This window comes from Dama dama, chromosome X (genome assembly GCF_033118175.1).
Source record: "Dama dama isolate Ldn47 chromosome X, ASM3311817v1, whole genome shotgun sequence".
NCBI lineage: Eukaryota > Metazoa > Chordata > Mammalia > Artiodactyla > Cervidae > Dama > Dama dama.
Window position 1 is genome coordinate 67012695 of NC_083714.1, and position 15592 is coordinate 67028286.

Below are 15592 nucleotides of genomic sequence, written 5' to 3' on the forward strand. Positions count from 1 at the left end.
GTTGTCCTTGAAAGGCCGTAGAATAGGATGCCCCAGGGAGGATACTGCCCTATCTAGCAATACTGCCGTCTGCACACAGGGTGCAAGAAGGGACATTAAGTTCTATTTGTAATAGCTTTCATTGTTAAATATATGAAAATAACAAAACATCAGAAATAAAGTAACCATCCTCCCGCCCTCACCCCTGTTCTTGTCTGTTTCCTAGCTTTTCTGGTTGGTTGTTTGGTTTTGTTTTGAACTGCTATTCCCATTATATCTGTAGTGAAATTTTGCCAAGGAATGTATAGAAGATGATTTTCTATGTATCCTTAAGAAAATTATTCGTCACCTCAGCCTGCTAAGCTTAAGGCCTTCTCACAAAAACCCCAACAGTATTACACATCAACTTTCTATTTTGACATATAAATCTGAAAGTAACCAGTTTTTCTGTCTTTAACTTCTGCTCTGCATTTACAAAAGTGTGATGCATAATTTAAATTTTTAATCTCAAATGTTTTGCTCTATAGGAAAGTTCTCTAATGATAAAATGTACTACCTCTGCTTGGTTTTCTTTATAAATATACTAACTTTTCTTGTCATCTTCCCTGTATTATAGTGAGCAAATAAAATAAATTATTAATTCCAATGTAAAATCCAGTTCTGATTGGCATGATTTTCATTTTCATTAGATTTATTCAAGTTGGAGGGGGGGCTTCTTAGAGAATTAATAATTAATTACCTATCACGTTTTGCAAATGAAATGCAATTTTAAAATACATTTGCTGTTTATCATCAGGCCCTCCAAACAACTTCTCTTTCAAGAAAAGAGAAGTGTCTTCAAACTATCTTTGCATGTTTGTAACATAAAATTCATTTCATCCCTGGCTGTCCCACAAACATAGTGTCTATGAGAGGGAAAAATGGTCCCTTAAAGTTTTCTGAGGGGGAACACTGACTTGTAGATCCTTTCTCAAGTATTTTTGAGATTAGAGTGTGCGCTGAGAAATCATGCCCACACTCTTAGTAAGGATTTGAGGGGAAGACATTTTACTCAAATACCAGCTCCCCTTTTTTTTGACCTCGCTTTCAGTAAAATTGTGACTTTCTCAGAGAATACCTTAATAATAAATGTCAGTTATTTTGCTTGAACACTAATACTGGGTTTTCAACTGCAATAACAGAAAATATTGCTAAACTGTTATCGTTTCTGAAAGCTGGGTCAGGGCCAGTACACTACAATAAAGAAATTCTGTGTTGGACGAACACAACAATTAGTTAACAATTAACCAATTGTTAATTGTTAAAAATTAACAAATTAATTAGTTTTAATTAAGAGCTAGTTCAATTTTCAGGTAAATTGATATCCTACTTCCCCAGCATGGCATGATAGCTAGTGTTACTGCAACTTGAGAAGTTACTAGGAAGTGTTTTTACCCTTCTTGTAGCTGATTATCAACAGACCATATCAGGTTTAAGGAAAAGGCTCACTTCTCTTCCAAGTGGCAAGAGTTCTCATGCTAGGATTACATGTCTCTCCAGAAGGCTGAGGAAGCATTTCACTTTTTATTCTATTTTTTTCTCACCTGCACATGTTCAGTTTGTTTCATTAAACAATGTGTAGATACACAAATAGCTTTATTGAGACAGGCACATCTGTTTTTTCTCCAACATTTTTAGATGGTGTGCCAGGCACTAGGGTGACCAGCTGTCCTGCCTTGCCTGGGACTGAGGGCTTTTTCTTGAATGCCGGACTTCCAGTGCCCAAACCAGGAAAGTCTCTGGCCAACCAAGAAGGTTGGTGACCTGAGTTCAGGAAAGTCGTTCCTATATGACAATGCAAAAGCTTTCCATTCCACAAGAGTTAATTCTGGACTTAAGGAGTTAGGGTGGGGGGAGGGATTTGGGAAGATAATGTAATATTTCTCAAAGATAATAAAGGAGTGAAAATAATCAATTCAGTCAACAGGTATGAGAATGCATCAGGTGACAAGGTCAGAGGTAACAGGAAAAGTATGAGGAGAGGAGACTATTAATAATCATAATCTTAGATTCTATACCTTTATTCTGGGTCCCAGAATCTATTCCAAGTGTTAATTAAATGGTGGGGTTTCTATCTCAAGCTGAACAATAATGAAAAAAATTATGAGAAATATTTGCCCTATTTATTTTTATTTGCTTGACATGCAAAAAAAAAAAAAACACAACAGGCTGTAAATTATTGTGTAATACTTATTGAACTGTGTCATTAGATGTGAGACAGATGGCTGGGATTCAGTTACACATACTTCCAGTTTCAGCCTATGGAATTATAGTTCTGAGAGAAGAAGTGTACATTTGTATGTGAAGTCTGGTGTTCAGACCAAGAGTCTTCGGGTTTTTAGTTCTTTGATTCAACACAAAATTACTTGCTTTCAGCCAAGTTCCTTAAACTTAGTGCCACAGTTTTCTGATTCTTTCACTTGAGAGAACAAAATTAGCTCTCAACTTCTAGGCCGAACAGTTTTGGATAGTCCATGAATGTAGTGGCTATTTGAAGGATGGAAGAGGAGTCAACATTGTGTGCGTGCTAAGTCGCTTCAGTCATGTTCAATTCTTTGTGACCCTGTGGACTGTAGCCCGCCAGGCTCCTCTGTCCATGGGATTCTCCAGGCAAGATTACTGGAGTGGGTTGCCATGCCCTCCTTCAGGGGATCTTTCTTACCCAGGGATCAAACCCAAGTCTCTTATGTCTCCTGCATTGGCAGGTGGCTTCTTTACCACTAGTGCCACCTGGGAAGCCCAACCTATATCGTTGGTATCATTATCTGATCCCAAACTATCTAGTCCTATTTCCCACTGGGCAGTATGGCAAGGGAGTCAACACATGTATCCTGAAACTAGAATGGGTTCAAAACCTCGGGCACATCACTTAATCTCTCTGTGCCTCAGTTTCTTCATTTGCAAAATTGGGCTATTATTAATAATATATACTCATAGGAGTAAATATACGTAAAACACTGAGAATAATGCCTTGCACAGAGTCTGTTATTATTATTATTTCTGCTGTCATTGTTATTATTCCTTCACATCTGTTCCTTGCTCTAGGTTTCATGTTTTCTTTAATATCTACATACCATGCTGACTCTTTTTTTAAAAAAATATTTTTGCTTGTGTTAAACTCCCTACATGCAACATAATATTTTTTCCTGGTTCCCCAAACATTATCCATTTTAAAATGACCATTTCAATTCTGATCTCTTATGTGGGACCTTCACAAAGCTCTCCTTTTGATAATTTCCTTTATAATTACTACTTGGACCCTGCAGTTCAGCTTTCAGCTCTCTGCTGTTTGGTGTGTGCTAATGTTGTCTGCTCTGCTGATATGAAAACTTTTTGACAAATGGGGGGCAATGTCTTGTCTATTATATTGTATGTTTTACAGCCTCTAGTATGTTTCTAACTAAATAGATGATTGATTCGTATCAGTGAACCTCTGCCTAAATTTGATCCTTTGATTCTCCCACTATTTTTGAAACATAAAAACATTGGTTAAATCATGTCAAGAATCGCTCTCACATATTCTTGCTGATTTTGCACTAATTAGGAGCACTTCTGTATTTGTGGTAGAATGTCATTTAAAGGTCATTTTTTCATGCTTGGATTTAGAAATTGGTGTAAAAATGGTGTTTTTACATAAAGTTTATGTACATCACTGAACCATGTTTCCTAAACTCTCATGAAGGTAGGGTTAATTACGATAAGAACAATTTTTAAAATTTTATTTCAGAAATTTCCACATACACACAAAAGTAGAATAATATACTCAATTCCATGTAACTGTCACCCAGTTTACACAATGAATTTTTGTTCAGTCACTTAGTCGTGTCTGACTCTTGGCAGGCCCATGGGCTGCAGCATGCCAAGGTTCCCTGTCCTTCACTATCTCCCCGAGTTTGCTCAAACTCATGTCCATTGACTTGGTGGTGTCATCCAACCATCTCGTCCTCTGTCATCCCCTTCTCCTCCTGTCTTCAATCTTTCTCAGCACCAGGGTCTTTTCCAATGAGTTGGCTCTTGGCATCAGGTGACCAAAGTATTGGAGCTTCAGCTGCGGCATCAGTCTTTACGATGAATATTCAGGGTTGATTTCCTTTAGAATTGATCACCCAATTTACACAATGATTAACATCTTTCCAATCTTGTTTCATCTATCCCACCCATTTTTATTAGCCTGGAATATAGAGGAGAAGGAAATGGCAACCCACTCCAGTATTCTTGCCTGGAAAATCCCATGGACAGAGGAGCCTGGCAGGCTACAGTCCATGGGGTCGCAAAGAGTTGGATACGACTGAGTGACTTCACTTCACTTCACTTCATATTAAAGCAAATTCATCATATTTCATCCATAAATAGTTCAGTATGCATTATTAACAGTTGAAGACATATAAAAATAATTTTTCCAAAAACCAATAAATAGTTCTCAATACTATGCTAAAATCATCAAATCTTTTCTTTCAATTTTACAACTTCAATAATATAACTTTGCTCTCTTCTACCCCAAAGATATAAATAAACCTATAAAAATAGGTTCCTAGTGGATGATAGGAATATATGTGAAACATGAAGGATATTTTACTCTCGCCTGTAATCTTTGAAGTACAGCAGAAACCTTGTTTTGATAGGAAACACTGCATCATGATTTCAAAGTGATAGATTACTATAATAATCAAATGGAAAGTAAGTATTTATTTCATTTGAATATCCTTTCAGCTCTATGATATTTTTAGATATGTTAAATTAAATGTAGAATGGGCCACTTCAAGTTCATGATACAATATAGCTCCTCAGTCTATTTTAATAAGGCCATTTTTCTAGGAAAGTTAGCACCTGATGCCTTTAATGACTAGATGACACTATTTCACAAGTGATTGTGATAGCATTCCCTCCTAAACTGATCACAAAGTACACCAGAGGTGTAAAGGTAGATCTTTAAACACCTATTTATCTTATTCAGTTTACTAAGCACTGTCCATACAAATGGTACTCATTGGTTTATAAATGAAAAAGCTATGTTTTGTTGTACTTTTTTATTTTGTGGTAACTACTTAGTTTATTTTATATCAATTATATCTCAAATAAGCGATTTTAAAATTTACAGTGAGATACTACAACATCTGTTACCAGAGGGGTCCCCTTCCAGGTGAGAGTGGGCTCTTGTCTAACACTCAGAAATGAATTGTCCAAGGAGACACATGTACTGACAAAGCAAAATTTTATTGGGAAGAGGCAGCTGGGCTGAGAGCATCAGGGTAAAGGAACCCAGGAGGTCTCTTGAGTTTTAGGGTAATGGGCTTAGTTTCTAGGTTGTCTCTGACTAGTATGCTTGTGCCCCTATTTGGTGTGACTCAGGGTCTTTCCTGTTGTTGTCTGCATCTCTCAGCCAAGTTGGATTCTAGCATGAGGGTTTCTGGGAGGCTCGCAGGACATGTTATTAATGGCTGATGTATCTTCCCTCCTTTTGGCCTCTTCTGAATTCTTCTGAATTCTTCTGGCTGATGGTAGCTTGTCAGTTCCGTGTTCCTTATCAGGACTTACTGTCGTGAGCAAACTCAAGCAAGCAGTTATTATCGTGCCTGGCCAATGTGCGTAGTTTTGGTCAATGGTTCCCTAACACATCTATCATGATGGTTAACATTTAAAAAAAGAAGCAGACCATATCAAGTACTAGAGAGGATGTAGAGCAGTTGGAACCCTTCTATACTGCTGGTTGGAGTGCACACTGGTACAGACACTTTGGAAAACTGCTGGGCAGTTTCTTATGATGTTGATCATGCACTTAAGAAATGTGACAGTAATTGTATTTACCTAAAGGATGTAATGCCATCCCAGGTGGAGCAGTGATAAAGAATCCACCTGCAATGCAGGAGGTGCAGGTTAGATCTCTGGGTCGGGAAGATCCCCTGGAGAAGGGAATGGCAACCCACTACAGTATTCTTGCCTGGAGAATTCCATGCACAGAGGAGCCTGGTGGGCTATAGTCCATAGGGTTGCAAAGAGTCAGACACAAGAGAGTTCACACACACACACAGGATGTGAGCTTATATTTACCTCTAAATGTGTACACACATTTCAACAGCTTTACATAATCATAAAAAACTGGAAACAACTCAATGTCCTTCAACTAGTCACTGGATAAACTGGAATATTACTCAGCTAAAATGAAGGAAGAAACTTACTAATATATCAAACAGCACACACACATGATGTGCGTGTTTCATTATGCAAAATGAAAGCAGCCAGACTGCTTTAAGTGTGAATTAAAATGTAATCAAAATATATTTAGCTAAGAATACTGGGATACATTTGTATAGCACAGGGAACTCAATTCGGTTCTCTGTGACAACCTAGAGGGGTGGGACAGGGAGGTGGAAGGGAGGCTTAAGAGGGAGGGAATGCATGTGTGTGTACACACTAAGTTGCTTCGGTTGTGTCGGACTTTTTGCAACCCTATAGACTATAGCCTGCCAGACTCCTCTGTCCATGGAATTCTCCAGGCAAGAACACTAGAGTGGGTTGCCATGCCCTCCTCCATGGGATCTTCCTGACCCAGAGATCGATTCTTTACTGCTGAGTCACCAGGGAAGCCCTGAGGGAGAGGATATAATTATACTCATAGTAGATACATGTTATTGTACAGCTGAAACCAACACAACATTGTAAAGCAATTATCTTCCAATTTAAAATAAATAAATACAATACATATATTTAGCTAGGAATATTGTGTGGTCCTGTCAGACAATTGACCTAATGTATCATATGGAAAAGTAATTAAATCACATTTACAGACATACGTTATCAAATGGAAAGTTGATTAGATCCCATTATCTAATGTATACAATCATCTTCTAGTAGCCATGAACAAAATATAATCAAATGAAATAGAAATGAAACAGCAATACAGGCTAAGATACAATTGTAGCAAGTAGATATGAAATATTAAAAACCTAAATATGATCAACATTCTTTTTGATAGATACAGGAAAAAGTTAAGCAACAGCTTTTTTGCCTTTTCATACTGTTCATGGGGTACTCATACTGTTCATGGGATTAGATGGTTGGATGGCACCACTGAATCAACGGACATGAGTTTGAGCAAACTCCAGGAGAGAGTGAAAGACAGGGAAGCCTGGCATGCTGCAGTTCATAGGGTCACAAAGATTGGGACATGACTTAGCAACTGAACAACAACAGCAGCTTTAAAAAAAATACTACATATAGTAGGGAATAAAATGATGAGTATAATTGATAAAATATTTTACTGAGTTCAAAGTTTGCACCATCACTCACACACACTAAATATAGAAGAAAGACATACGTGAAAACTGGGTTTGATCCCTGAGTTGGGAAGATCCCCTGGAGGAGAGCTTGGCAGCTCACTCCAATATTATTGCCTGGAGAATCCCCAAGGACAGAGGAGCCTGGCAGGCTATAGTGCATGGGGTTGCAAAGAGTCAGACACAACTGAGCAACTAAGCATAGCACACAGGTAAAAATTAATGAGTTTTTCTAAACACCAATTAATGAGTCTGAGATATAATAACATACTGTTCTTGTATGGAATATATATTGCAGAAACGTGATAGAATTTTCTCCCATGTACCTACAAGCCATACCATATTTTCTTTATTTACATTGCAAGTCTGAAGATTATTGTGGATAACTTACATATAGGTAGGATCAGTTGGACAATGGTGATCCAGAAACATTGGCCGCTGCACTCTGCACATGCATAAGACTTTCACACAAAATGGAAAAAAATTCCTGCCCCTACAAGACCCGTCATTTTGCCAATCAGCCATGCATTTTGTTGTACTTTTAAAGTTACAGTTTAATAGGATACTGGTTTGAGCAACATATAGCTTATAAATCTTAAAGCAACAATGTTAAATAAGGAGGCATGTTATGAGAATTGTTAGGGACATGCATGTTTCTTACAACAACCGTTGGATAGTGTAAATCTAGCCAGACACTTATGAGAAATAGAACTGAGGAGTTAAAGTTGTTAATAACTCATGCATTATACCTGTAGTTTGGACATCTATATTGTTTATACTCATTTCCCTACAGTTGGGGTGAGCTGTACAGATAGACAGATATACACATCCCCAGGAGTAGCATAAATCCATGAAGGCAACATCAGCTCTAACTGACTGGAGTGAAATGTACCTGACTGGCTGTCAGTTCTCTTTGTAAGTTAGGGTTCAGTGAACTCCCAGTTTGGAATCTTCTAGGATGAACTGAATTCAAATAAAAACTTCCCTGTAGGCAGTTAAAGCTGAACTATAAGTCTGTCTTTCAGTGATTTTTGTTCTGATATTTTTCTTCATATTTGTAGCTACTGTCTCTGTGAATATTTTAACTTTGCAGACATTTTGCTCAATAAACTGTTCAAGTTTGTGTCTTGATTGCATGCCATTAGTTTGTATCAAAGCTTGCATGTATTCCTATATTCTTACAGAATTAACTTTAGGCTTTTATTTTCTTTTCATTGTGTGAATTGGACTAAAGCAATGCCATTCTTCAAAGTGAGAAAGTTTTATTTGGAAAATTCCTTTGAAATGACTTTATTATAGATTCTAAAATTGCCTGACTAGTCATTTCTAGAATATAATTCCCAAGAAATTTCTTCCAATAAAGTGAATTATGGATTACTAGCACATATTTTTTTCCTTGAATGGCAAATAGAGGAAAAAATAAAGAGGATTTTAACTTCAATTTTGAAGAAAAATTGTTTGGTTTGGTGGTCTGAAATTCAATCTATGATCATGGGTGCTTTGAGTAAAAAAAAATTCAGGACTGCTGTTTCTCCCCACCTCATTTTTCAGGCCCTGACAATGTTTGCTTTTTTTTTTTTTTTTAAATATTATGAGAATATACATTCTGAGTAATGCTTACCATGAACATTTAAAACACAAATGACACATCCAAGGTGAAAATAAAGGAAAGCAACTCAATAGCATTCTGTCAGAGAGTTGGATTTTATGATCTCATGAGAGTAATCAGAAAAGTCAACCAAGAAACTATCAAAGCTATACAAAAGACAGGGCTGAGAAAACGTTTTCCAGTAGATCTTTTAATCTACAAACTTTAGGTCACATTTCTTTTGTGCTTATAGATGTTAGGTATATTTGACAGATAGGCTAGAAAATGGAGAGTCATTATTAATATGGAAAGAAGGCCATGGCAGGCAGTCGGCTTTTCCTGTGACTAGTTCTACAACCTATGGCTTGGTTTGTTTGCTAAGTCATGTCTGACTCTTGTGACCCCATATACTGTAGCCTGCCAGGATCCTCTGTCTATGGGATTCTCCAGGCAAGAATACTGGAATGGGTTGCCATTTCCTTATCCAGGGAATCTTCCTGACCCAGGGATCAAACTAGGGTCTTTTGTTTTACAGGCAGTCTCATGTATTGCAGGCAAATTCTTTATCAACTGAGCCACAAACTAAGCCCTCTAAAATCTATACCAGTCACTGATTCCACTTAGCCTCCATTTTCTAATCAAGAAAGGGCAACAATATCGATTGTTGTCATAGTAAGATAAATGTAATTGGTGTGCAACTGTTATGAGATAGTCAGCAAAATTCCAGCTACTTTCATTGTTGAGATGAAGAAGAGGGAAATGGAATTATGGTACCATGATGCCAGAGATTATCATGGAATACCTATCTATTGATTACATTGTAAAAGAATCATTAAATAAAATAGTTCAGAGAGAGTCTTGAAGATGACCATTTAAAAAGAAATTAGTAGCTTTTAGTCAAAACAGCTACAACAATAACAAGAAAACTAGAGTTGACAAAATTTTGGCTTTGAGGAGATAGTAGCACCAGGTAGGAAGCAATATTATGTAGTAAGAGAAGAAATCATTAATGATTTAAAGTTTAATGAGAAAGGTATATTCCAGCAGAAAGGAGGTAAGATGCTTTGATTTTCTTGACAGTAGCAGTTTCCACTACATTCAATTGGTCTTCACTTGATCAAACCCACTAGTTTGCAACTACTTTCCCAGTTTTAACACAGGGAAACACACTTTGCATCCTTGGCAAAGTACTCTGTCCAGGTCAAAATGGTCTTCATTTTGGTCTTCATGACATTGTCTTGGTCTTCACAACACTGACTATGAGTTGGTCAAGATATGCAGTGGTGAATGGAAGTTCATAAGGCTTTTCATCTTCATAGTTAAGACTGTAATTTTATTCTGTTGTTGTTCAGTCGTTAAGTTGTGTCTGACTCTTGAAAACTTATGGACTGCAGCACGATAGGCTTCTCTGTCCTCCACTGTCTCCTGGAGTTTGCTGAAATTCATGTCCATTGAGTTGGTGATGCTATCTAACCATTTCATTCCCTGCCTCTCCCTTATCCTTTTGGCTACAATCTTTCTCAGCACCAGGGTCTCTTCACATCAGCTGAACAAAGTATTGGAGTTCAGCAACAGGATCAGTCCTTCCAATGAATATTCAGGGTTGATTTCCTTTAGGATTGACCAGTTTAATCTCCTTGCTGTCCAAGGGACTCTCAAGAGTCTTCTCCAACACTGCAGTTTGAAAGCCTCAATTATTCAGGTCTCAGCTTTCTTTATGGTCCAACTCTCACATCTATACATGAATACTGGAAAAACTATAGTTTTGACTATATGAACCTTTGACATCAAAGTGACATCACTGCTTTTTAATATGCTGTCTTGGTTTATCATAGCTTTCCTTCCAAGGAGCAAGCGTCTTTTAACTTCATGGCTGCAGTCACTGTCTGGAGTGATTTTGAAGCCCAAGAAAATAAAATCTGTCAGTACTTCTATTTTTTCCCCTTCTACTTGCCATGAAATGATGGGACTGGATGCCATGATCTTGGCTTTCTGAATGTTGAGTTTTAAGCCAGCTTTTTCACTCTCCTCTTTCACCCTCATCAAGAAGGATCTTAGTCCCTCTTCACTTTCTGCCGTTAGAGTGGAATCTTCTGCATATCTGATATTGTTGATATTTCTCCCAGAAATCTTGATTCCAACTTTGGATTCATCCAGCCTGGCATTTTGCATGATGTACTCTGCATAGATATTAAATAAGCAGGGTGATAACATACAGCCTTGTTGTATTTCTTTCCCAATTTTGAACCAGTCTATTGTTCCATGTCCAGTTCTAACTGTTGCTTCTTGATCTGCAGACAGGTTTCTCAAGAGACAGATAAGGGTCTGGTATTCCTGCCTCTTTAAGAATTTTCCAGTTTGTTGTGATCCACACAGTCAAAGGGTTTAGTGTAGTCAATGAAGCAGAAGTGGATGTTTTTCTGGAATTCTCTTGCTTTTTCCAAGATCCAACAGATGTTTGCAATTTGATCTCTGGTTCCTCTGCCTTTTCTAATTCCAATTTGTATATCTGGAAGTTCTTGGTTCACATACTACTGAAGCCTAGCCTGAAGGGTCTTGAGCATCACCTTGCTAGTGTGTGAAATGAGTACAATTGTAAAGTAGTTTGATCTTTGGGATTGCCCTTCTTTGGGACTGGAATGAAAACTGACATTTGCCAGTCCTATGGCCACTACTGACATTTCCAAATTTTCTGGCATATTGAGTGCAGCACTTGCACACCATCATCTTTTAGGATTTTAAATAGATCAGCTGGAATTCCATTGCCTCCACTAGCTTTGTTTGCAGTGATGTTTCCTAAGGCCCACTTGACTTCACATTCTAGGATGTCTGGCTCTAGGTGAGTGATCACACCATCGTGGTTATCTGGGTCATTAAGATCTTTTTTGTATAGTTCTTCTGTGTATTTTTGCCACTTCTTAATATCTTCTGCTTCTGTTAGGTCCTTACCATTTTTGTCCTTTATTGTGCCCATCTTTGCATGAAATGTTCATTTAATATCTTCAATTTTCTTGAAGAGATTTCTAGTCTTTCCCATTCTATTGTTTTCCTCTATTTCTTTGCATTGTTCATTTAAAAAGACCTTCTTGTCTCTCTTTGCTATTCTCTGGAACTTTGCTTTCAGTTGGGGATATCTTTCTCTTTCTCCCTTGACTTTTTCTTTTTTTTCTTCCTCAGCTATTCGTAAAGATTCCTCAGACAACCACTTTGCGTTCTTGCATTTCTTTTTCTTTAGGAATGTTTTGGTCACTGCCTCTTGTACAGTGCTATGCAACTCTGTCCATAGTTCTTCGGGCACTTTGTCTACCAGATCTAATCCCTTGAATCTATTCATCACTGCAGCTGTATAATCATAAGGATTTTATTTAGATCATACCTGAATGGACTCGTGTTTTCCCCTACCTTCTTCAATTTAAACCTGAACTTTACGATAAGGAGCTCATGATCTGAGCCACAGTCTGCTCTAGGTCTTCTTTTTCTAATTGTATACAGCTTCTCCATCTTTGACTGCAAAGAACATAATCAATCTGATTTCACTATTAACTGTCTAGTGATGTCCATGTGTACAGCTGTCTCTTGGGTTGTTAGGAAAGGATATTTGCTATGATCAGCCTGTTCTCTTGACAAAATTCTGTTAGCCTTTGCCCTGCTTCATTTTGTACTCCAAGGCCAAACTTGCCTGTTATTCTGCGTATCTCTTGACTTTCTATTTTTGCATTCCAATCCCTTATGATGAAAAGGACATCTTTTTTTTTTTTTTTTTTTTGGTATTAGTTCTAGAAGATGCTGTGGGCTTCCCAGGTGGTTCAGTGGTAAAGAATCCACTTGCCAGTACAGGAGATGGAAGAGACACTCATTTGATCCCTGAATTGGGAAGATCTTCTGGAGCAGGAAATGGCAACCCACTCAAGTATTCTTGCCTGGAGAATCCCATGGACAGAGGAGCCTGGCAGGCTACAGTCCATGGGGTCACACAGAGTCAGATACAACTGAGTGACTAAGCATGCACACTAGAAGATAAAGTAGGTCTTCATAAAACCAGTTAATTTCAGCCTCCTCAGTTTCAGTGGTTTTGGCATAGACTTGGATTACTGTGATGTTGGATGGTTTGCCTTGGAAAGAACCGAGATCATTCTGTCATTTTTGAGGCTGAACCCAAGTACTGTATTTTGGTCTCTTTTGTTGACTATGAGGGCTACTGCATTTCTCCTAAGGGATTCTTGCCCGCAGTAGTAGATACAATGGTCATCTGAATTAAAGTTGCCCATTCCCATACATTTTAGTTCACTGATTCCTAAAATGTTGATGTTCACTCTTGCCATCTCTTGCTTGACCACGTCAAATTTACATTGATTCATGGACATAACATTCCAGGTTCCTATGCAATATTGTTCTTTACAGCATCAGACTTTACTTTCACCACCAGATACATCCACAACTGAGCAACGCAGGCAAGATACTGGAGTGGGTTGCCATTTCCTCCTCAGGTAGACCATGTTTTGTCAGAACTCTTCAGGACAGGTATATTTTCTGGTAATGAAATACCATTTTCATAATTTTGTATTAAAAGTGTTTGCTGGATAAGTGGACACAGCACCTCTTGTGCTCTCTAGTGGCTATTTCCAGAAGTGTTAGGATGGGATTATGTCATATAGAAGTGAGACAGTGATCTGGAGATGGTGGGGGAGAATGTTAATGATAATAAACGTCTCTGTTCAGTTCAATTCAGTTGCTCAGTCATGTCTGACTCTGCGACCCCATGGACTGCAGCATGCCAGGCTTCCCTGTCCATCACCAACTCCCAGGACTTGCTCAAGATCATGTCCATCAAGTCAGTGATGGCATCCAACCATTTCATCCTCTGTTGTCCCCCTCTTCTCCTGCCTTCAATCCTTCCCAGCATCAGGGTCTTTCCCAAGGACTCAGTTCTTCGCATCAGGTGGCCAAAGTACTGGAGTTTCGCTTCAGTTTCAGCTTCCAATGAATACTCAGGACTGATTTCCTTTAGCATTGACATCTAGGAGAAAAAACATCTAGAATAAACACCTAGGAGAAAGAAAAATACCAAACTAGTCTGCAAAGAGGCTTTGGATTTCTCCCCTGACTGGCAGTCCCGCCCCACCCCTGGGGTTAGGGTGCGGGAGCTGTTAGAATGTGGGTGGTGTTAGGATGCTGGTGGGGACGGAGCGAGGTCCCGGCGGAGCTGGAATCCTGATATCCCCTTCCCCCACCTCCTCGCCAGCCACGGAGGTGGCTCCGACTGCCCTGTAGCCCTTCCTGAAGGCTAGTTTGGGAGACTTGCAGCCTATATCCCGGCCAGGTCCTGTAGCTGCAGGTGGAGCGGCTGCTACACCATCAGCGCTCCTGATACCAGGATATCCTTGTGTTTCTCAGTAAGAGCTATGGAAACGTGCTCTGTGATGACATTGGATGGTGTCATCTGTCATCCAGTACACTGAGAGGAATGAGTTCTCCTACCAGGTGATGAAAGGCAGCTTAGTCTCTCAGTCGTGTCTGACTCTTTGTGACCCTGTGATATGTAGCCCGCCAGGCTCCTCTGTCCATGGGATTCTCCCGGCAAGAATACTGGAGTGGGTAGCCTATCCCTTCTCCAGGGGATCTTCCCAACCCAGGTATCAAACTGGGGTCTCCTGCTTTGCAGGTGGATTCTTTCCCTGCTGAGCTACCAGGGAAGCCCATGACCGTTTGCTACTCCAGTTCAAAGCTCACCCTATCTGTGGGTGATGGTTTTGAGCTCCATGAAGCATAACCAGGATGCTTCAGATGTCATTATCACTGACTCCTCAGACCCTCTGGGCCCTGCTGAGAATCTCTTCAAGAAGTCCTGTTACCAACTCATGAAGAATTCCTATTACCGGCTCATCCCTGAAAGAGGATGGCATCCTTTGCTGTCACAAACTCATGTTAGTGACTGAACCTGGACCTCATCAAGGAGATGCTGCTAGTTCTGCAAATCACTCTTTCTGGGCATAGGCTATGCTTCGTGCACCATCCCCACCTACCCCAGCAGCCAAATTGGCTTCATGTGCATTCCTCTGTGCATGCTGAGTAGTTTCAGTCGTGTCTGACTCTTTGCGACCCCATGAACTGTACCCTGCCAGGTTCCTCTGTCCATGGAATTCTCCAGGCAAGAATACTGGAGTGGGTTGCGATGCACTTCTCCAGGGGATCCTAAATTGGCTTTATGCTGTGCGGCAAATATCCAAGCACCAACTTCTTGGAGCCCCTGAGGCAGCAGACACACGAAGCAGGTGGAACAGATGCAACTGAAATACTGCAATTCTGATGTGCACTGGGCAGCCTTCGTCCTGCCTGAGTTTGCCCGCAAGGCCCTGAATGATGTGTGCTGAGCCCAGGGGCCACTGCTTGCCACAGCTGCCCATGACCTCCATGAACAGTGAGCCTCCAGGGTACCTGGACCCCGCCAGCCCTAGACAAGACTTCTGCTGGCTCGCTCCCCAGCCCAGTGTTACAGGCTGCAGAATGCTGCCTGGCTTGCCCTCTTAGATGGAGTGTCTTTCTCTCTGTGTGGTGTTCAGCTTCCAAGCTTATACCAGATGCCTGCAGCACCACCTCCGCCTTCTGTCACCCCTCACTGATCAAACATGTATATCTAGAACAGCAACGAGAACAAAGTACTTTGCAAATATTAGGAACTCAACACAAGATATTTGTATACTGGCTATTTTTG

At 39.7% G+C, this 15592-nt stretch overlaps 1 pseudogene; it reads left to right on the forward strand.

Annotated features, from left to right (window-relative positions):
* Nucleotides 1–13374: 13374 nt before the first annotated feature.
* LOC133052698 (spermidine synthase-like) lies at nt 13375–15251 on the forward strand (annotated as a pseudogene).
* The last annotated feature ends 341 nt before the right edge of the window (nt 15252–15592 follow it).